The 23,245-nt window shown below is 41.7% G+C and overlaps 1 pseudogene; it reads right to left on the reverse strand.

Moving 5' to 3' along the window:
* Positions 1–10,262: 10,262 nt before the first annotated feature.
* Positions 10,263–10,847, reverse strand: LOC104682384 (annotated as a pseudogene).
* Between the last annotated feature and the right edge of the window lie 12,398 nt (positions 10,848–23,245).

Here is a 23,245-nt window from a genome sequence, read left to right on the forward strand (position 1 = left end):
CACAGAACTAGAAAAAACAATCCTAAAATTCATGTGGAACCAAAAAAGAGCCCACATAGCCAAAGCAAGACTAAGCAAAAAGAACAAATCTAGAAGCATCACATTACCTGACTTCAAACTATACTACAAGGCTATAATTACCAAAACAGCATGGTAGTGGTATAAAAATAGGCATGTAGACCAATGGAACAGAATAGAGAATCCAGAAATAAAGCCAAATACTTGCAGTCAACTGATCTTTGACAAAGCAAACAAAAACATAAATCAGGGAAAGGACACCCTATTCAATAAATGGTGCTGAGAAAACTGGCATGCCACATGTAGAAGAATGAAACAGAATCCTCATATCTCACCTTATACAAAAATCAACTCAAGATGGGTCAAAGACTTAAATCTAAGACTTGAAACTATAAAAATTCTAGAAGATAGCATCGGAAAAACTCTTGTAGACATTGGCTTAGGCAAAGAATTCATGACTAAGACCCCAAAAATAAATGCAACAACAAAGAGACCTAATTAAACTAAAAAGCTTCTGCACAGCAATATAAATAAACAGGCAATCCATAGAGTGGGAGAAAATATTCACAAACTATGCATCCCCCAAAGGACTAATATCTAGAATCTACTAGGAACTCAGACAAACCAGCAAGAATAAAAGCAAATAATCCCATCAAAAAGTTGGCAAAGGACAAGAATATACAAACAACCAACAAACATCTGAAAAAATGCTCAACATCACTAATTATCAGGGAAATGCAAAAATCACAATGATATACCACCTTACTTCTGCAAGAATGGCCATAATAAAAAAGTGAAAAAATAATAGAGGTTGGTGTGGATGTGGTAAAAAGGGAACACTTTTACACTGCTGGTGGGAATGTAAACTAGTACAACCACTATGGAAAACAGTATGGAGATCCTTTAAAAACTAAAAGTAGAACTACCATCCAATCCAACAATCCCATTACTGGGTATCTACCCAAAGGAAAAAGAAGTCTTTATAAGCTTATAGCAGTACAATTTGCAGTTGCAAAAATATGAAACCAACCTAAGTACCCATCAACCAGTTAGTGGATAAAGAAAATGTGGTATATATATACACACAGAATACTATTCAGCCATTAAAAAAAAGAATAAAATAATGTCTTTTACAGCAATTTGAATGGAGCTAGAGGCCATTATTCTAAGTGAAGTAACTCAGGAATGGAAAACCAAATACTGTATGTTCTCACTTATAAGTGGGAGCTAAGCTGTGAGGATGCAAAGGCATAAAAATGATATAATGGACTTTGGGGACTTGGAGGTGGAATGGGAGAGGGGGATGAGGGATAAAAGACTGTATGTTGGGTACAGTGTACACTGCTTGGGTGACAGGTACACCAAAATTTCAGAAATTACCACTAAAGAACTTATCCCTGTAACCCCAGACCACCTGTACTCCAAAAACTATTGAAATAAAAAATAAAAATAGGTGAGCAAGGTGGTTCATGCCTGTAGTACCAGCACTTTGGGAGGCTGAGGCAGGAGGATCACTTGAGGTTAGAAGTTTGAGACCAGCCTGGCCAACATGGTGAAACCCCTTCTCTACTAAAAATACAAAAATTAGCTGGGCATGATAGCATGTGCCTGTAGTCCAGGCTACTCTGGAGGCTGAGGCAGGTGAATCGCTTGAACCCGGCGGGTGGAGGTTGCAGTTAGCCGAGATCATGCCATTGCACTCCAGCCTGAGCAACAAGAGTGAGACTCCATCTCAAATAAATAAATAAATAAATAAATTTAAAAATAAAAATTAAATTTTAAAATGAATGGATAAAGTAATTAAATAACTTAAGAATTCTTCTTTATAGAAGAATTTCAGCTAATAAGTGTAGAAGGAATGATATGCTGCCATATTTTTACAGTCCTAATGAAATAAATAATCTAGTCAACTGTCCCGACCTGCAGGACAGTCGAACGGGCCCTGGAAGGGGGAGTGGGAATGGAGGAGACAAGAAAACACGAGAAATGGAGACAAGACAGTATCCTGATCAAGTCTCGTTTAATGGCGGCGGTGCAATGCCTTATATAGGCTGGCAGGGAAGAGGAAGGGTTCAGAGCAGGCGGGGAGGAGAATAATGAGAGACGTCACCAGGCGCATGCTCGGTAGACTTAGTCTTTCCCGGGCGCGGGAGGTTGTCTACGCAGGGGCGGGAAAAGTTAGCGCGCGCCGGAAAAGTTGATGATGAAGAACCAGGAAGTGCGCCATCTTGTCTCCACAATGCGGAGCTTAAGCAACAGAGGCCGCGGCAATTTCCGGGCCTCACGGCTCCGGACAGTCAACTGTCACCAATGACCTCCAAAAACATTAGTTACGTGGCTTGTGGGTGAATCAAACAGACACCAAGTGAATACACTGACAAAATCTAACATCACGAAAGGAGGAACAACCAGGGCTTCTTGATGTGATACAATAGGAAACACAGAGCATTATCTATGAAGGATTCTTGCTCTCCAAAGAAGAATTTTTTTGTTTTGTTTTTTGTTTTAAAACAGAGTGTGGCTCTGTCGCCCAGGCTAGAGTGCAGTGGCACGATCTTGGTTCACTGCAACCTCTGCCTCCCGGGTTCAAGCGATTCTCCTGCCTCAGCCTCCTGAGTAGCTGGGATTACAGGTGCGTGCCACCATGCTTGGCTAATTTTTGTATTTTTAGTAGAGATGGGGTTTCACCATGTTGGCCAGGCTGATCTTGAACTCCTGACCTTAGATGGTCCACCCGCCTTGGCCTCCCAAAGTGTTGGGATTACAGGCATGAGCCACCGTGCCCAGCCCAAAGAAGATTCTAAATATAACCAACAGTTTACAGGAAGTATGAGACATCTGAGAATATGTTAAATGACGTCGTAGAAATGTAATCAGGAACAAACAGAATAAAAGCTCCAGTTTCTTCAACAAAGTACACTGCAAGGGGGAAAAGGTGGGAAAGGAGAACTGTTAGAGAATAAAAGAGATCTAGGAGACATAGCAGCCAAATGTAATGCATAGATCTTATTTGGATCCTGAATCAAACTATCTATAAAAAAACTTTTATTAGTCAATTATGGACTCTGGATATTATGTGATATTAAGAAACTGTTGGCTGAGTGCAGTGACTCAGGCCTGTAATCCCAGCATTTTGGGAGGCCAAGGAGGGCAAATTACTTGAGGTCAGGAGTTCAAGACCAGTTTGGCCAACATGGCAAAACCCCATCTCTACTAAAAACACAAAAAAATTGACCAGGCATGCTGGCTCACACCTGTAATCCCAGCACTTTGGGAGGCCAAGGCGGGTGGATCACTTGAGGTCAGAAGTTTGAGACCAGCTGAGGCAGGAGAATTGCTTGAACCTGGGAGGTGGAGGTGGCAGTGAGCTGAGATCACGCCATTGCACTCCAGCCTGGGCAATAAGAGTGAAACTCTGTCTCAAAAAAAAAGAGTAATAATAAAAATACAAAAAATAAAAAATACCATAAAATTAGTAGGCGTAGTGGCAGCCGCCTGTAATCCCAGCTACTTGGGAGGCTGAGGCATGAGAATCTTTTGTACTGGGTAGGCGGAGGTTGCAGTGAGCCGAGATCTTGCCTCTGCACTCCACCTCTGCCTCAAAAAAAAAAAAAAAAAAAAAGAATTTGTTAATTTTGTTAGACGTAGTTGTGGTATTTTGGTATGGTTTTTAAAATGGTCCTTAACTCTTAGAGTTACATACGCATGTATTTATTAATGGAATGGCATAATGTCTGGGATTTGCATTAAAATAATCCTGTGGGAGTCCAGGGGAAATTAGTGGAATATAGATGAAACAAAATTAAACTTATTTTGTAATTGTTGCAGCAAGATGATAGGTACAGAGGGATTCATTGTACTTTTGATTGTGTTTGAAATTTTCCATTTAAAATTTAAGTAACCCAAAGACCAGTTTAGATTTAGCTGAAGATAGGATTAATGAACTGGAAGATAGATTAGAATAAATTATCCAGAATAAAATACAGAACAACAAAGAGGAGAGTTTAAAAGAGAAAGATATATGAAGAGCAGAGTAAAAATCTAACTAGGCTGGGCACTGTGGCTCATGCCTGTAATCCCAGCACTTTGGGAGGCCAAGACAGGTGGATCACGAGGTCAAGAGATCGATACCATCCTGGCCAACATAATGAAATCCTGTCTCTACTAAAAATACAAAAATTAGCTGGGTATGGTGGTGCATGCCTAGTCTCAGCTACTCAGGGGCCTGAGGCAGGAGAATCACTTGAACCTGGGAGATGGAGTTTGCAGTGAGCCGAGATCACACCATTGCACTCCAGCCTGGCAACAGAGGGAAACTCCATCTTAAAAAAAAAAAACGGGAGGCTGAGGCAGGAGAATGGCGTGAACCCGGGAGGCGGAGCTTGCAGTGAGCTGAGATCCGGCCACCGCACTCCAGCCTGGGTGACAGAGCAAGACTCCGTCTCAAAAAAAAAAAAAAAAAAAAAAAAAAAAAAAAAAATCTAACTAATTGGAGTTCTGAAATGAGAAGAGAGCATGGTAGCAAAGCTATTGATTGGGCATTTTTCAGAACTAATGAAAGATACAAATCAACACAGATTCAAGAGGCCCAACAAGTTTCAGGCAGGGTAGATAAAAAGAAGTCCACACATAAACGTAGTATGGTGAAACCAAATAACATTAAAGGAAAACAGCAGATCTTAAAAGCAACCAGACTGTGGGACATATGGGTGTACACATTTGTCAAAATTCACTGTCCTTATACAGGTAAGGTCTGTGCACTTCACTGCATGCAACTTTTACCAGAGTAAAAAACTAAATTAAAAGCAGCTAGAGAAACAGCTTCCCTTCAGAGGAGCAGCAGTTTAGACTGAAAACTGACTTCTTACGGCAACAATGAAAGACAGAAGACAATAGTTGATATCTTTAATGTGATGAAAGAAAACAACTTCCACTAGAAATTTTATGACTAGTGTAAATACATTTCCATAATGAGGATAGCCAGGTGTGGTGGCTCATGCCGTAATCCCAGAACGTTGGGAGGCCAAGAGGAGAGGATCATTTGAGACCAGGAATTCAAGACCAGCCTGGGCTACATAGGGAGACCCTGGCTCTACAAAAAAAAAAAAAAAAGAATAAAGAATAAAACAACAACATTAATGTCTTCCGGAATTTAAGTAAAAATATAGAATTAAAACACATTAAAACAATAACATAGACATTCGGAGGTGAACCAACAAAGTTAAATTGTTCTAGGCTTCTCTTACATTGTCTGCAAGGATAGTATGCTGATTATCAAACTATGTCCTTCAACTTCAAATCCACCCTTTTATACACCATGATGCTGGGGGTGGTATTCTGCAAATTACATTTTGTTTTCTTTCTTAAATTGACTTATTTTTTCAAACAACAGATTTAGGTTCACAGTGAAACTGATCAGAAAATATGAGCGTTTTCATATACCCTTTGTCCCCACACATGCACAGCCCCCCGCACTGTCAACATCCTGCCGCAGAGAGGCACTCTTGTTATAGCTGATCAGCCTATATTGATACATCATTATCACCCAAGGTCCACGGTTTACACATGGGTTCACTGTGGTGAACACAACTCTGTGCTGTACATTCTCTGGGTTTGGATAAATGTATAATGACCTGTATCCATCATATAAGTATCATACAGAATGGTCTTACGCCCTAAAAATCCTCTGTGGTCCACCCCTTTATACCTTCCCCTACCCTAGTCCCTGGCAACCACTGATCTTTTCACTATCTCCATAGTTTTGCCTTTTTCAGAATGTCACATAGTTGGAATCACAGTATTTAGCCTTTTCAGCTGGTTTCTTTTACTTAATAATATGCACTTAATGCATGTTCCTCCATGTCTTCTTATGGCTTAGTAGCTCATTTCTTTATAGCACTGAATAATATTTCATGTCTGGATGTACCATGGTTTAATTTTCCATTCACCTACAGAAAGACATCTTGGTTGCTTACAAGTTTTGACAATTAAGGATAAAGCTGCTATAAACACCCATGTGTAAGTTTGTGTGAACATAAGTTTTCAACTAATTTAAGCTTATACCAAAAAGCACGAATGCTGGATAATATTGTAAGAGTATATTTAGTATTGTAAGAAATTGCCAAACTACCTTCCAAAGTAGCTGTACCATTTGGCATTCCCATCAACAAAGAACGAGAGCTCCTGTTGGTCCACATCCTTGACAGCATTTGGTGTTTTCAGTGTTCTAGATTTTGGCCATTCTAATAAGTGTGTAGTGGTATCTCATTTTTGTTTTAATTTGCAGTTTCCTAAAGACATATGATATGGAACGTCTTTACATATGTTACATATGTTTATTTTCTTTTTTTTTTTTTTTTTTGGAGACAGAGTCTCACTCTGTTATATAGGCTGGAATGCAGTGGCATAATCATGGCTCACTGCAAACTGAACCTCCCAAGTTCAATCAATCCTCCTGCCTCAGCCTCCCAAGTAGCTGGGATTATAGGCACATGACACCACACCCGGCTAATTTTTGTATTTTTAGTAGAGACGGGGTTTCACCATGTTGGCCAGGCTGGTCTCAAACTCCTGACCTCAAGTGATACGCCTGCCTCGGCCTCCCAAATTATAGGTGTGAGCCACTGCACCTGGCCTTAGTTCTTAGGCCTTTGGACTCAGACTGAGACTTAACACCATTAGCCCCCTGATTCACAGGTGTTAGGTTTGGACCAGAGCTACAACACTGGCTTTCCTGGCCTCCAGCTTGCAGATGACAGATTGTGGGACTTAATCATTGTGTAAGCCAATATCTCATAATAAATATCTCTCTCTCTCTATCTATCTATCTACCTTTCTACCTACCTTCTATTTACTTATCTATCTCTCCTATTGATTCTGTTTCTCTGGAGAACCTGACTAAATACATTTAATGTTGAATTTTAAGAGTTCTTTGATATTTTGGAAACTAGTCCTTTATCAAAAACACCTTTTGTAAATATATATATTCTTGCTCTGTCACCTAGGCTGGAGTGCAGTGACATAATCATGGCTCACTGTAGCCTTGAGCTCTCCCACCTCAGCCTCCTGAATAGCTGAGACTACAGGTGCATGCCACCACATCTGGGTAACTTTTCATTTTGTTTGTTTGTTTTCAGATGGAGTCTCGCTCTGTCACCAGGGTGGAGTGCAGTGGCACAGTCTCGACTCACTGCAACCTCTGCCTCCCAGGTTCAAGCGATTCTCCTGCCTCAGTCTCCCGAGTAGCTGGGACTACAGGTGCGTGCCACTACACCCAGGTAATTTTTTGTATTTTTAGTAGAGATGGGGTTTCACCATATTGGCCAGGCTGGTCTTACACTCCTGACCTTGTGATCTGCCTGCCTCAGCCTCCCAAAGTGCTGGGATTACAGGCGTGAGCCACCACACCCAGCCAAATTTTGTCTAGAGACAGAGTCTTGCTATGTTGCCCAGGCTGGTCTTGAACACCTGTGTTCAAGTGATCTTCCCACCTTGGCATCCCAAAGTGGCGAATATTTTCTCCTAGTCTGCGTCTTGTCCTCTCATTTCTTTTTATAGTGTCTTTCACAGAGCAAGTTTTTAGTTTTAATGAAATCCAGCTTATCAATTATTTCATGGATCATGCTTTTGGTATTGTATCTAAAAAGTTATGGCCATACCCAAGTTCGTCTAGATTTTCTCCTATGTTATATGCTAAGACTTTTATAGTTTGCATTTTACATTTAGGTCTATGATCCATTTTGAGTTAATTTTGTTGAGGGTATAAGGTTTGTGTCTAGATTCTTTTTTTTTTTTTTTTTTTTTTGGCATGTGGATGCCCAGTTGTTTGAGTACCATTCATTGACAAGGTTATCTTTTCTCCATTGTATTGGCTTTTCTCCTCTTCTTTGTCAAATATCAGTTGACTGCATTATGTGGGTCTATTTCTGGGTTCCATTGGTCCATTTGTCTATTACTTTGCCAATACCTCACTGTCTTGATTATTGTAGCTTTATACTAAGTCTTGAAGTTAGGTACTATCAGTCCTCCAACTTTGGTCTCCTATGTCATTGTGTTGGCTATTTCAGATCTTTTGCCTCTCCATAGAAACTTTCGAATCAGTTTGTTGACATTCACAAAACAACTTGCTAGGATTTTTATTGAGATTGCATTGTATCAGTCAAGTTGGGGAGAATTGACATCTTGATAATATCAAGTCTTTCTTTCCGGGAACACGGACTATCTCTCCTTTTATTTAGTTCTTATTTGATTTCTTCCATCAGAGTTTTATACTTTTCCTCACATAGATCATGTACATATTTTGTTACATTTAAACCTAAGTAGTTTATTTTGGGGGAGTATTATGTTTTTAATTTCAAATTCCACTTGCTCATTGCTGGTATAAAGAAAAGCAATTTACTTTTTTATATTAATCTGTATCCTACAAACTTGCTATAGTCATTATTAGTTTCAGAAATTTTTCGTTAATTCTTTTGGAATTTCTACATAGACAGTCATGTCATCTGTGAACAAAGACAGTTTTATTCACATTTCTTTCTTGTCAACTGGCTCCCTCTTAGTTTCTATCAATAGGAGTGCTAAGGGAGACTGGAAAACTGAAAGAAAAGTGACTTTCATTTTCCTCTTTGCTTGCTATGCCTGTCAGTGTTGGCCTGCATCAGTCCAGCCTCAAGCTTCTTTCAGCTCTCCCAGAACCAGACTCATTGTGCCCCCTTAAACATCCAGCACCAATCAGGAAACATCCCATCCTCAGAGGTCTGAGCCTCAGCTCTGTTAGGGCCTTTCTCTGAACTTTTGGTCTAGATAACCCCAACCTCTTCCCTTTGTTTCCCCAGATCCAAAGGTGGTAGCTACTCCTTGCAGATTTTATCTCTATGTTACCTCAATGTTTCCCTTTGCTTTTTAATTCCTCTGACACTTATTTAATCAACTCCCTGCATTACGTTCTAGTGTTACTTTTGTTTTCCTGAATGAACTCTTTTTTTTTTTTTTTGAGACGGAGTCTCGCTCTGTGGCCCAGGCTGGAGTACAGTGGCGCTATCTCGGCTCACTGCAAGCTCCGCCTCCCGAGTTTACGCCATTCTCCTGCCTCAGCCTCCTGAGTAGCTGGGACTACAGATGCCCGCCACCTCGCCCAGCTAGTTTTTTGTATTTTTTAGTAGAGACGGGGTTTCACCGTGTTCGCCAGGATGGTCTCGATCTCCTGACCTCGTGATCCGCCCGTCTCGGCCTCCCTCCTGAATGAACTCTTATTGATACAAGTAATACTGATTAACTTGATTTTTTGATAAATGAAAGGTTTGTGTTGTAGGTAATCAGTAAAAGTGTGGAAATAGAATTATGTAACTTCAAATTGATCAAGGGAAAAATGAAATGAGAAATAAATACCAGTTATGATGCCACAAGTATTTCAGGAAATACTTGTATCTGTCATCAAAAAGAATATTGGCTGGGCGCGGTGGCTCACGCCTGTAATCCCAGCACTTTGGGAGGCCGAGGCAGGCAGATCACGAGGTCAGGAGATCGAGAGCATCCTGGCTAACATGGTGAAACCCTGTCTCTACTAAAAATAAAAATAGCTGGGCATGGTGGTGGGCACCTCTAGTCCCAGCTACTTGGGAGGCTGAGGCAGGAGAATGGCGTGAACCCGGGAGGCGGATCTTGCAGTGAGCCGAGATGCACCACTGCACTCCAGCCTGGGCGACAGAGTGAGACTCCGTCTCAAGAAAAAAAAAAGAATAAAAGTAATTTATTTGATTCTGGTCACAAAATACAGGCAAGAAGCATGGGCAATGCCTGTAACCCCTTGATCATACATCTTCCCAGTCTGTGCTTTTATAGATACCCTTTGTACAACAGCAAGCTCATGCTGCTGTCCCCAAGCGCTTGTTCACATTCTAACAGCTGCATAGTATAGTATATGACCAGTTGGGAATTAAACAGATGCATGCTCACAAGATAGGGCCCCTCCAATTAGTGTTCCAGCTCCCTTTTGCTGTTATTGAAACTGAAGTAACTGGTTGCTCTGTTGGTCACAGATGAATTATGCCTGCACAATTCTTTGAGTGCTTTAAGTAACCTTATTGAAACGCAATGACTAAGACCCTTTCCTTGCTCCCAAGCTTCCTAAATCCCAGGCTGCCTGTGGCACCTGGACTGCTGCCCCTGGGTCCCCACATTCCAGGTCCACGATGGAGGAAGGGCAGGACAGGCCAAGCATGAGGAATAAACAGTCTTTACTGGACTCAGGCCAGGAGTCCATGGGCCTTGAGGACCTCTCTGTATTTGTCAGTTTTCTTCTCCACATTCTTTTCGGCCTGTCTCCGTAGCTTCAGGAGTTGTTTCTTCTGGTCGTGGATCTTGGTTTTCTCCTTCCCCTTCTCCTCCAGGGTGGCTGTCATGGTCTGGTACTTTCAGCCAGTCTCGTGAGCCAGGCACCCCAGGTAGACAAACTTTCTCACAGGCTTCAGACACACAACCTCGAGGGCAACAGAAAGCACCATCTACTTTTTCCTGTCACAGGGCGGTGGGATGCTACCGAGCACCTAGCGGCTGGTCCTAGGCGGCCTGGCTGGCTGCTGTTGTGGGGCAGCCCGCCTGGCAAGCTCTGCCAGAAGACGTGGGGCTTCGGCAAGGGCTGATGTTCATCCACTTGTGGAGGAAAGCCAGGTACTTCAACTTTTTTCTGTAGAAATTTCCAGAAATGTTGATGCCCTCGCAGTGCACGACCACTACCTTCTGGCCCAGCAGTACCTGCTTAGCCACGATGGCTGCCAGGTGGCCCCAGAGTGACCTTGGCCAGCAAGCAGCAGAAACTGCCCCTCCGCCATCTTCAGCAGCCGCCTAGAAGAGATTGAATTATAAATCAGAAATTTCCGATGAAAAAATATCAATTAATATTATTTCTTCACAAGTTTTTCCAAAAACAGAAGAAAATGAAGCTCTTCCAAGCCCATTCAATGATGTAGTACTACTCAGATACCAAATCAGACAAACACAATACAAGAAAACTAGACTATTTCTTATGAATATAGATCCAGAAATTCTCCACAAATTACCATGAATTCAACAACAAATAAAAAGGATTGTATACCATGACCAAGTGGGATTTATCCCAGGAAGGCAAGATTGAGTTAATATAAGAAATAAAATTAATGTAGTACATCCTATCCATAAAGGACAAAAACCACATGGTCATCTTAACAGACACAGAAAAGACATTTGACAAAATTCAACATCTCTTCATGATAAAAACATTTAATAAACCAGGAAGATAAAAGGACTTAACCTGATAAAAGTCATCAAGCATCTACAAAAAACCCACAACTAGTATCATACTTTTTGGTGAAAAATGAATGATTACTCTCTCTAATATTAGGACTAAGACAAGAATACCTACTCTTACCGTTTCTATTCAACATTGTACTGGACATTCTAACCAGTGTAATTAGGCACGAAGATGAATGTTGTATGTAGATGAATGAATGCATGTAAAAGGCATACAGATTGGAGAGAAAAAACAAAACCATCTCTATTTGCAGATGACCTTATATCTAAAATATCCTAAGGAATTCACTAAAAAATCTATTAGCACTAATACAAGAGTTCAACAAGGTTGCAGAATACAAGAATCAATTGTATTTCTATACACTTGCAATGAACAATCTAAGAACAAAAGTAAGAACATAATTTCATTTGCAATAGCATCAAAAAGAATAAAATAATTAGAAATATACGTAGCAAGATGTACAAAAGAGCCGGGTGCGGTGGCTCACGCGTGTAATCCCAGCAGTTTGGGAAGCCCAGGCGGGCGGATCGTCTGAGGTCAGGAGTTTGAGACCAGCCTGGCCAACATGGTGAAACCCTGTCTCCACAAAAGTAGAAAAATTAGCCGGGCATGTTGGCAGGTGCCTGTAATCCCAGCTACTTGGGAGGCTGAGCTAGGAGAATCACTTGAACCTGGGAGGCAGAGGTTACAGTGAGCCAGAGATTGTGCCATTGTGCTCCAGCCTGGGTGACAGAGCAAGACTCCATCTCAAAATAAATAAATAAATAAAATAAAAAACATGTACTCTAAAAACTACAAAACATTACTGAAATAAATTTTAAAAGACTTAAATAAATGGAAAGACATTCGTGTTTATGGATTGGAAGACTAAATATTATTTACATGGCAATACTCCTCAAATTGATCATCAGATTTAATGCAATCCCCATCAAAATTTCACCTGGTTTCTTCCCAGAAATTAGCAAACTGATAACAAAATTCATATGAAAATTCAAGGGACCCAAAATAGCCAAGACAATTTTGAGAAAGAAGAGCAATGTTAGACGACTCACACTCCTTGAGTTCCAAACTTACTACAAAGCTACAGCACTCAAGACAGTGTGGTATTAACATAAGGCTAGACATTATACACCAATAAAATATAATTGAGAGTCTATAAATTAAATCCTCACTTTTACCAAGAATTGTTTTTTGACAGAGTTGCCAAGACAATTCAATGGGAAAAGAATAATCTTTTCAGCAAATTATGCTGGGACAACTGGCCATCCACAAGCAAAAGAATGAGGTTGAATCCCCACTTCATAATATATACAAAAACTAACTTGAAGTGGATCAGAGACCTAAATGTAAGAGCCAAAACTATAAAACTCTTAAATATTACATAAAAAACACAAGTAACAAAAGAAAAAATAAATTGGATTTCATTATAGTTAAAAGCTTTTGTGCTGCAAGGAATACTACTAAAAATGTGAAAAGACAACCCACAGAATGGGAGAAAATATTTGTAAATCATTATGTCTGATAAAGAACTTCTATCCAGAATATATAAAGAACTCTTACAACTCAATAATAAAATACCTAATTTTTTGTTTTTGTTTGTTTGTTTTCTTTTCTTATCGACCAGGCTGGAATGCAGTGGTGCAATCACTGCAGTCTCAACCTCCTGGGCTCAAGTGATCCTTCTGCCTAAGCCTCCTGAGTAGCTGGGACCACAGGTGCACACTACCATGCTCAGCTAAGTTTTAAATTTTTAGTAGAGATGAGATCTTGCTATGTTGCCTAGTCTGTAGGCTGCTCTTGAACTCGTGGCCTCAAGATATCCTCTCATCTCCTAAAGTGTTGAGGTTACATGAGTGAGCTACCATGCCTGGTCCCAATTTTTTTAATGGGCAAATAATTTGAATAGACATTCTCTCAAGAAGATAGACAGATTGCTAATAAGTACATGAAAAGATGCTTGACATCATTAGCCAGCAGGGAAATGCAAATCAAAACCATAATAAAATACGATTTCATCCCCAGTAGGATGGCTGTGGTCAAAAGGACAGATAGTAACAAGTGCTTGTGAGAATGTGGAGAAATTGAAACCCTTATAAAATACTAGAGGGATTTTAAATGGTGAATCTGCATTGGAAAACAGCCTGGTAGTTCCTCAAAAGGTTAAACAGTTGCTATATGACCCAATAGTTCCACTCCTCGGTACATACTCAGAAGAAATAAAAATACATGCCTACACAAAAGCTTGTACATAAATGTTCATAGCATTATTCATAAGAGCCCCAAAGTGGAAACAACCCAAATGTCTGTAAACTGATAAATGGATGAATAAAATGTGGTATCATTATACAATGGGATATTATTTAACAATAAAATGAAATGAAGTACTATACTGGTACATGCTATACATAGATGATCCTTGAAAACAGGCTAAGCATGGCCAGGCATAGTGGCTCACACCTGTAATCCCAGCACTTTGGGAGGCTGAGGTGGGTGGATCACCTGGGGTCAGCAGTTCGAGACCAGCCTGGCCAACATGGTGAAACCCCGCTCTACTAAAAATACAAAAAAAAAAAAAAAAAAAAAAATTAGCCAAGCATGGTGACTGGTGCCTATAATCTCAGCTACTTGGAAGGCTGAGGCAGGAGAATTGCTAGAACCTGAGAGGCGGAGGTTGTGGTGAGCCGAGATCATGCCACTGCACTCCAGCCCGGGTGACAGAGCAGGACTCCATCTCAAAAAAAAAAAAGAAAAGAGGCTAAGTGAACAAAGCTAGTCTTCAAAACCACGTATTGTGTGATAATGTGTACATGAAATGCCCAGAATAGGTAATTCTATAGACAGAAATTAGATTAGAGGTTGCCTTGGGCTGGGGAGCTCACTGAAAGTTGGGAAATGGGTAGTGATTGCTAATGGGTGCAGAGTTTTTTGGGGGGTGATAAAAATGTTCTAGAACTAATTGTAGTGCACAACTCTGTGAATATACTAAAAACCATTGAATCTACACTTTAAATTGGTGTGATAGTTAATACTATCAACTTGATTGGATTGAAGGATGCAAAGTATTGTTCCTGGGTGCGTCTGTGAGGGTGTTACCAAAGGAGATTAATATTTGAGTCGGTGAACCAGGAGAGGCAGACCCAACCTCAATCTGGATGGGCACCATCTAATCAGCTGCCAACATGACTGGGATAAAAGGAGAGGAACGTGGAAGGAACAGACTGACCAAGTCTTCTGGCCTCCATCTTTCTCTCATGCTGGATGCTTCCTGCCCTTGAACATTGGACTCCAAGTTCTTCAGCTTTTGGACTCTTCGACCTATGCCAGTGGTTTGCCAGGGGCTTTTGGGCCTTTGGCCACAGACTGAAGGCTGTACTGTTGGCTTCTCTACTTTTTTTTTTTTTTTTTTTGACATGGAATCTCGCTCTGTCACCCAGGCTGGAGTGCAGTGGCGTGATCTCGGCTCACTGCAACCTCTGCCTCTCATGTTCAAGCGATTCTTCTGTCTCAGCCTCCCAAGTAGCTGGGATTACAGGCACCCATCATGATGACTGGCTAATTTTTGTATTTTTAGTAGAGATGGGGTTTCACCATGTTGCCAAGGCTGGTCTTGAACTGTTGACCTCAAGTGATCTGCCCGCCTCGGCCTCCCAAGGTGCTAGGATTACAGACTTGAGCCACCACGCCTGGCTGGCTTCCCTACTTTTGAGGTTTTGGAACTTGGACTGGTTTCCATGCTCCTCAGCTTGCAGATGGCCCATTGCTGGACTTCATCTTGTGATTGTGTGAGTCAATACTCCTTAGTAAACTCCCTTTCATATATACATCTATCCTATTAGCCCTGTCCCTCTAGAGAACCCTAATATAATGGGTAAGTTTTTTGATATGTGAATTATATATTCTTTTGTTTTTTAGAGACAGGGTCTTACCGTGTTGTTCAGGTTGGCCTAGAACTCCTGGGCTCAAGGGATCATCCTGCATCAGCCTGCTGAGTAGCTGGGACTTAAAGTCACATGCCACTACACCAGACTTATATAAATTATATATTGATAATACTACTATTTTTTTAAGAAAATGAAAGGAACAGAGCACATAGCTTCCAACCTAGATGAGGAGAAAAAAAAAATAGGCAAAGGGGCAGACGCAGTGGCTTATGTCTATAATACCAGCACTTTGAGAGGCTGAGGCAGGTGGATCACTCCCGGGTCTGTCCCGCAGACCCTGGCCGATGGATGAAATGAGTACTCAGACAAAAGTATGCAGTGTAAGAGCAGCTAGGTGACTGCCTGGCTCTACTGGCCAGAGAGCAGCCCTGAGAAGCTGGAGCTGCTTGCTTTTATTCAGTGCAGGCACAATGCTGAAAACCTGGAGCCAACACAACCTGTAGGTAATTAACATTTATTGTTCCCCTTTCAGGGAACATCTGGCCTGCGGATAATCAAAGGTCAGTTCCTGGTCAACATAAGTAAAGAAGACTGTTTAAGATAAATTCCTCCACACTCCCTTACACCTACTCCTTGCCCTCTGCCTGAGGGTTACAGAACAGCTGCCTTCAGCTATTCTCCCCCAGGGGTCTGCAGAACCTTCTGACCTTTCAGAAAATTTGCGTCCTTTCCGTATAGTTTTTCCCACAACTCTGATGATCCCCCACAGATTCCTTGAGCCAGGAGTCAAGACCAGCCTGAGCAACATAGTGAGATTCCGTCTTTACAAAAAATGTTTCAAAAATTAGCCAGGCATGTGGGTACACATCTGTGGTCCCAACTACTTGGGAGGCTGAGGTGAGGTGGGAGGTTCACTTGAGCCCAGGAGGTCGAGGCTGCAGTGAGCCAAGATCATGCCATTGCACTCCAGCCTGGGTGACAGAGTGAGACCCTGTCCAAAACAAAAAACAAAAAAAAAAAAAAACTAAAGAAAAAAAAAAAAGGTGAAATGATTAAAACAAAACAAAAGCCAGAGGGGAGACAAAAGAAACAGAAGTTGAATAAATAGAAATAGAAAGCATAAAATGTTAGACATAAATGCAAATATATTTATATATATATAAAATAAGTGTAAATTGATTAAATTTTTTAGATAATGATATGCCACACTGGTTAAAATTTTGAAAGCACAACTATATACTATTTAGAAAACACATTTAAAATATAGGAATACAGAAACTTGAAAAGGATGGAAATATATTTTAAAATGGTAACTCAATATGAGTGGGGTAAAAATTTGAGTATAGTTTTTTGTCTCCATCAAATCTCTTGTTGAAATTTGATTGCGGCCGGGCGCGGTGGCTCAAGCCTGTAATCCCAGCACTTTGGGAGGCCGAGACGGGCGGATCACGAGGTCAGGAGATCGAGACCATGCTGGCTAACATGGTGAAACCCCATCTCTACTAAAAAATACAAAAAACTAGCCGGGCAAGGTGGCAGGCGCCTGTAGTCCCAGCTACTGGGGAGGCTGAGGCAGGAGAATGGCGTAAAAACCCGGGAGGCGGAGCTTGCAGTGAGCTGAGATCCGGCCACTGCACTCCAGCCTGGGCGACAGAGCAAGACTCCATCTCAAAAAAAAAAAGAAAAATGAAAAAAAAGAAATTTGATTGCCAGTGTGGCAATGTTTGGAGGTGGATGTAGTAGAAGGTGTTTGGGTCATGGGGGCAGATCTCCCATGAATAGATTAATGAGTGGGGAGAAAGACGAGTGAGCAAGTTCTCGCTCTATTCACTTCTGCAAAAGTTGGTTGCTAAAGATAGCTTAGCACCTTCTCTCTTTCTCTCCCTGTCTCTCTCTTGATTTCCCACTGTGCGGTCTCTGCACATACACCGACTTCCCTTCCCCTTCTGCCATGAGTGGAAGCAGCCTGAGACCTTCACCAGATGCAGATGCCCAATCTTAAACTCTTGAACTTTTCCAGCTATCAGAATCATGAGCCAAATCAACCTTTTTTTCTTTATAAATTACCCAGCCTCAGGTATTCCTTTATAGCAACACAAAAATGAATGAAGACAAGCTGTTATAACAATAGTAACATCACACAAATTAGAGTTTACGTTAAAAATTATTAAAGATAAAAAGGTCATTTCATAATGTTCAAAGATTCCATTTACAGAAAGATAATTTCAAAATTGTATGTAATTATTTATCTTTCTTATGATCTGATTCTCTCAACAATAGCAGGAATGTTTGCCTATTTGGTTCACTGCTCTATCCCCTAGCAAGTAGAACAGTGTCTGGCACTCAGAAAGCTCTCTCTCTCTCAGGCTGGTCTCAAACTCCTAGGATCAAGCAATCTGCCCACCTCTTAATATACCTTTAATGAATAAATGAATAAGTAGTTCCAGTATACCTAAAATAGCAAGTGACAGAATAATGAGGTGTATATACAAATCCATAATTATCATGGGAGACTTATACATCAATAAGGATACAAAAGATTTGAATAGCATGATTAACATTCATGGCCTAGGAGACATACAGAAAACACAGTAGCCAACAATAAAGCATGCAAATAAACATTCACAGAAATTGACATATACTGGACCACACAAGTCTCAACAAATGTAAAAGAACTCAAATCAAATAGGACAAGCTCTCTGACAATGATGTAATAAAGCCAGAAATCAGTAATAAAGAGATAACTAGAATAAATGCAAATGTTTGAAAAAGAATAAATTGCTAACAACCCTATAGTTCAAAGCAGAAATCATAATGTAATTAGAACATATATATAAAATAATGGAATAGTATTCTATTGTCTGAATGTACTACAGTTTCTTTTACCCATTCACCTACAGAAGGATATCTTGGTTGCATCTAAATTTTGGCAACTAAGGATAAACCTGCTACAAACACCCAAGTGCAGGTTTTTGTGTGAACATAGTTTTCAACTCACTTGAAGCATAATTGCTGAATTGTATAGTACGAGTATATTTCATTTGGTAAGAAATTGCCAAACTGTCTTCCAAAGTAGCTGTACTATTTGACATTTCCATCAACATTGAATGAGAGTTCCTGCTGCTCAACATCTGATTTGGGCCATTCTAATAGGTGTATAGTGGCATCTCATTGCTGTTTTAATTTTCAGCACCCTAAAGATATATGACATGGGGCATCTTTTCATATGTTTATTTGCCAATCTGTATAACTTCTTTGGTGAGGTGTCTGTTCAGGGCTGCTGCCCATTTTTTTTTTTTTTTTTTTTTTTTTTTTTTTTTTTTTTTTTTTTTTTGAGACGGAGTCTTGCTCTGGGCTCCAGCCCAGGCTGGAGTGCAGTGGCCGGCTCTCAGCTCACTGCAAGCTCCGCCTCCCGGGTTCACGCCATTCTCCTGTCTCAGCCTCCCGAGTAGCTGGGACTACAGGCGCCCGCCTCGTCGCCCGGCTAGTTTTTTGTATTTTTTAGTAGAGACGGGGTTTCACCGTATTAGCCAGGATGGTCTCGATCTCCTGACCTCGTGATCCGCCCGTCTCGGCCTCCCAAAGTGCTGGGATTACAGGCTTGAGCCACTGCGCCCGGCCTACTGCTGCCCTTTTTTTTTTTCTTTTTTTTTTTTTTTTTTTTTTTTTTTTTTTTTTTTTTTTTTTTTTGAGACGGAGTCTCGTTCTGTCGCCCAGGCTGGAGGGCAGTGGCCGGATCTCAGCTCACTGCAAGCTCCGCCTCCCGGGTTTGCGCCATTCTCCTGCCTCAGCCTCCGGAGTAGCTGGGACTACAGGCGCCCGCTACCTCGCCCGGCTAGTGTTTCGTATTTTTTTTAGTAGAGACGGGGTTTCACCATGTTAGCCAGGATGGTCTCGATCTCCTGACCTCGTGATCCGCCCATCTCGGCCTCCCAAAGTGCTGGGATTACAGGCTTGAGCCACCGTGCCCGGCCACTGCTGCCCATTTTTTAACTGGGTAGTTTTCTTATCATTGAGTTTTAAGAGTTCTTTGTATATTTTGGATACTAGTCCCTTATCAGTTATGTCTTTTGCAAATATTTTCTCCCAATCTGCATCTTTCTTCTCATTCTCTTGAAGGACTCAATATTTTTAAGATGAAAATTCTCCTTAGATAATTTAGACAATTCTATAAAGATTGATCTGTAGATGCAATGCAATCCATACCAAAATGCCAGAAAGATCTTTTGTGAAAATTGTCATGCTTACCCTGAAATCTATATGGAAAGACAAAGATCCCATAACAGCCAAAATAAATTTGAAAAAGAAGAAATTCAGATGATTTACCTCATCCCATTTCACAACTTAGTATAAAGCCTCAATAATAAAAAACTGCAGTACTGGGGAAAAACTAGGCATATAGATTAATGAAACAAATTTGAGAGTCTGGACATAAACCATTATACTTCTGGTCAATTGATTTTTGACAAAGTTGCCAAGGCAATTCAATAGTGGAAAGGGTGGTCTAATCAAGAAATGGTGCTAAGACCACTGCATATCCATAAGCAAAATATAGACCCTTGTCATACACAAAAATTAACTCATAATGGATCACACACCTAAATTGTATTAGTCTGTTTTCACACTGCTGATAAAGACCTACCTGAGACTGGGTAATTTATAAAGAAAAAGAGGTTTAATGGACTCACAGTTCCACGTGGCTGGGGAGGCCTCACAATCACGGTGGAAGGTGAAAGGCACGTCTCACGTGGTGACAGGCAAAGAGGAAATGAGAGAGCCAAGTGAAAGGGGCTTTCCCTTATAAAATCATCAGATCTCATGAGATTTATTCACTACCAGGAGAACAGCATGGGAAACCACCCCCATGATTCAATTATCTCCCACCGGGTCCCTCCCAAAACACATGAGAATTATGGGAGCTACCGTGAGATTTGGGTGGGAACACAGCCAAACCACATAATAAATGTAAAAGCTAAAACTATAAAACTTCTAGGAAAAATTCTTCGTGCCTTGGCTGAGTCAAAGCATTCTTAGATATAACACTAAAACATGACCCATACAATTAAAAATTAATAAATTGGACTATATAAAAATTTTAAAATTTGTACAGACCAGTTCTCTGGGCGCATGGACCCACCCAGTTCTTCCCTGTTTCTTGCTTGTAAGAATAACTTGGAATGTGCTGGAAATGTAACATCCTCAAGAATAACTTGGAATGTACTGGAATGTAACATCCTGAGACAAGGAGGAACTGCCTGAAACAGCCCAGGCCTTGTTCCTGTCCCTCCTGGGGAATGGAACATCTTGAGTACGGAGGAACTGCCTGGAATAGCCCAAGAGTTGTTCCTGTCTCCCCTGGAAGCAGTACATTTTTGAAAGCATTGCCCAGCGAGACATATGACCATGAGCTATGTAACACAGAGCTACCTTTTGGGGTCCCTCAGCTGTGGTACAAGTGGGGCACATGCAGCAGAGACTATATCTGCCCCAGGCAGCTTTCTTGAGGTTTGGCATATCAGCTCACGGTGGACCCCAGGCTTCTGCCGTTCGTTGCTGCCTATCTGTGAGGAGTAATTCTGCATCATGTAACTTGCATATAAGTGTGTTCTATCTCACCAGACTGACACAAGTTGGTAAGCAGTGCACAGTGAACCTGCTTCACAAAACTGGCACAGTGAGCAGCATCTGGTCTGACAAAACAATGGCTTATTGTCAACACGGGAGGGGCGATACTCCCCAGTACCTGGCCCAGGTTGGAGAGATCAGCTTGGGGGTTCAGGAGCTGAAAATGCAAATGGATGATTTATGGGAAAGGAAGAGTGATAAGCAGGACATAGATTGCTAACCCTGCCCCAGCCCCACAGATGTGAGTGAGCTGGCTTCATGGATTGAAGCAAAGAAAGAGCAATGTCGTGTCAATCAAGAAAAATGACAAAACAAGTGTCAATCATTTTAGGAGGTTTATTTGCCAAAGTTAAAGACATGTGCCCATGACACAGTCTCAGGATGTCCTGACAACACGTACCCAAGGTGGCTGGGGCACAGCTTGGCTTTACACATTTCAGGGAGACATGAGATATCAATCAATATATGTAAGAAGTACGTTGGCGCGGTGGCTCAAGCCTGTAATCCCAGCACTTTGGGAGGCCGAGACGGGCGGATCACGAGGTCAGGAGATCGAGACCATCCTGGCTAACCCGGTGAAACCCCATCTCTACTAAAAAATACAAAAAACTAGCCGGGCGAGGTGGCGGGCGCCTGCAGTCCCAGCTACTCAGGAGGCTGAGGCAGGAGAATGGCGTGAACCCGGGAGGCGGAGCTTGCAGTGAGCTGAGATCTGGCCACTGCACTCCAGCCCGGAATCTCAAAAAAAAAAAAAAAAAAAAAAAAAAAAAGTACATTGGTTCTGTCCAGAAAGGTGGGACAACTCAAAGCAAGGCGGGGGCTTCCAGGTCATAGGTAGGTGAGAGATAAATTGTTGCATTCTTTGAGTTTCTGATGAGCCTTTCCAAAGGAGGCAATCAGAATATGCACCTATCTCAGCGAGCAGAGGGGTGACTTTGAATAGAATGGGAGGCAGGTTTGTCCTGAGCAGTTCCCAGCTTGACTTTTCCCTTAGCTTAGTAATTTTGGGGTCCCAAGATTTTCCTTTCACAGTGGCAACAGGGAAACATAATGTAAGATCCTCTGGCTGTTGAGCACTTACGTGATCCCTCATTCCCGGGGCCAGAGTTGGGAAGTGGCTACTCAGATGGACCCTGAGGTACTTGACTGGGTACAAGAAAGAGGTACTCAAGTGACCCCTGAGGCATCCGAGGGGAACCGGTGGTCCTTCACAGAAAGTGAGACTCACTATCTAAAGGTCAGATGTGGAACAGTATGCCCCTCACGCCTGAAAATTCGAGCTATAACAATGGGGCAAATTCACTCCTACCTGCCACCTAGCTACTCAAGCCCCCGATGGGTTATTCAACAAAAGCAGTGCTGCATACTAAAAGGAGAACAGGAGATCGTTTGGTTAATTCAAAACTTTCTTACAAACCACCCCGTGATAATGTAACAGACCAGTTTGACTGGGCAAAAAGGCTGTCCAGGCATGGAAACTAACAATGGACTGTAAGAGGCAGAATGCCAAGGCCACGTGTGCTAAAAGTCAAAAAAAGTATCCCAGGAAGGTAGAAACAAATGATGAAGGAAAAGATGACTAAGACTCCAAATGACCTGCAGAAACAGCGCCATTCAGCAGGACTGCTCATGAATTTGATGACTGTTAAAAAAAAAAAGTAGCTGTGTTAGAAACCCTAAAACACCCACCCAAAAAGTCTAAGAATAGTTCCAGTGACATTCCACCTTCTTCTATTTAGTCACTCTTGGTAATCCACCATCATGCTTCAGGACTTAACCCCAACAAAATTATAAGCGCTGATAGGTTTCTGTGTAAAACTCTTGCTATAACATGGATAGCTGTGATTGGTAAGTCATCCGTCCATGGCTACCAGTTACACCAAGATTGGAACAGCATCTTTTACTTTTCGCACAACAACAAAAAATCTTGTAAATAAAATCTTAACATTAAAAAAAAGTAGGCCAGGCGCGGTGGCTCAAGCCTGTAATCCCAGCACTTTGGGAGGCCGAGACGGGCGGATCATGAGGTCAGGAGATCGAGACCATCCTGGCTAACACGGTGAAACCCCGTCTCTACTAAAAAAATACAAAAAATTAGCCGGGCGAGATGGCGGGCGCCTGTAGTCCCAGCTACTCGGGAGGCTGAGGCGAGAGAATGGCATAAACCTGAGAGGCAGAGCTTGCAGTGAGCTGAGATCCGGCCACTGCACTCCAGCCTGGGCGACAGAGCGAGACTCCGTCTCAAAAAAAAAGTATCCAGGCTGGGTGCAGTGGCTCACACCTGTAATCCCAGCACTTTGGGAGGCCGAGGCATGAGGATTGCCTGAGCCCAGGAGTTTGAGACCAGCCTGGGCAACATTTTTGTATCTACAAAAAAATACAAAAAATTAGCTGGACGTGGTGGCATGTCCTAGCTACTTAGGAGGCCGAGGTG

This window comes from Rhinopithecus roxellana, chromosome 10 (genome assembly GCF_007565055.1).
Source record: "Rhinopithecus roxellana isolate Shanxi Qingling chromosome 10, ASM756505v1, whole genome shotgun sequence".
NCBI classification, from domain to species: domain Eukaryota; kingdom Metazoa; phylum Chordata; class Mammalia; order Primates; family Cercopithecidae; genus Rhinopithecus; species Rhinopithecus roxellana.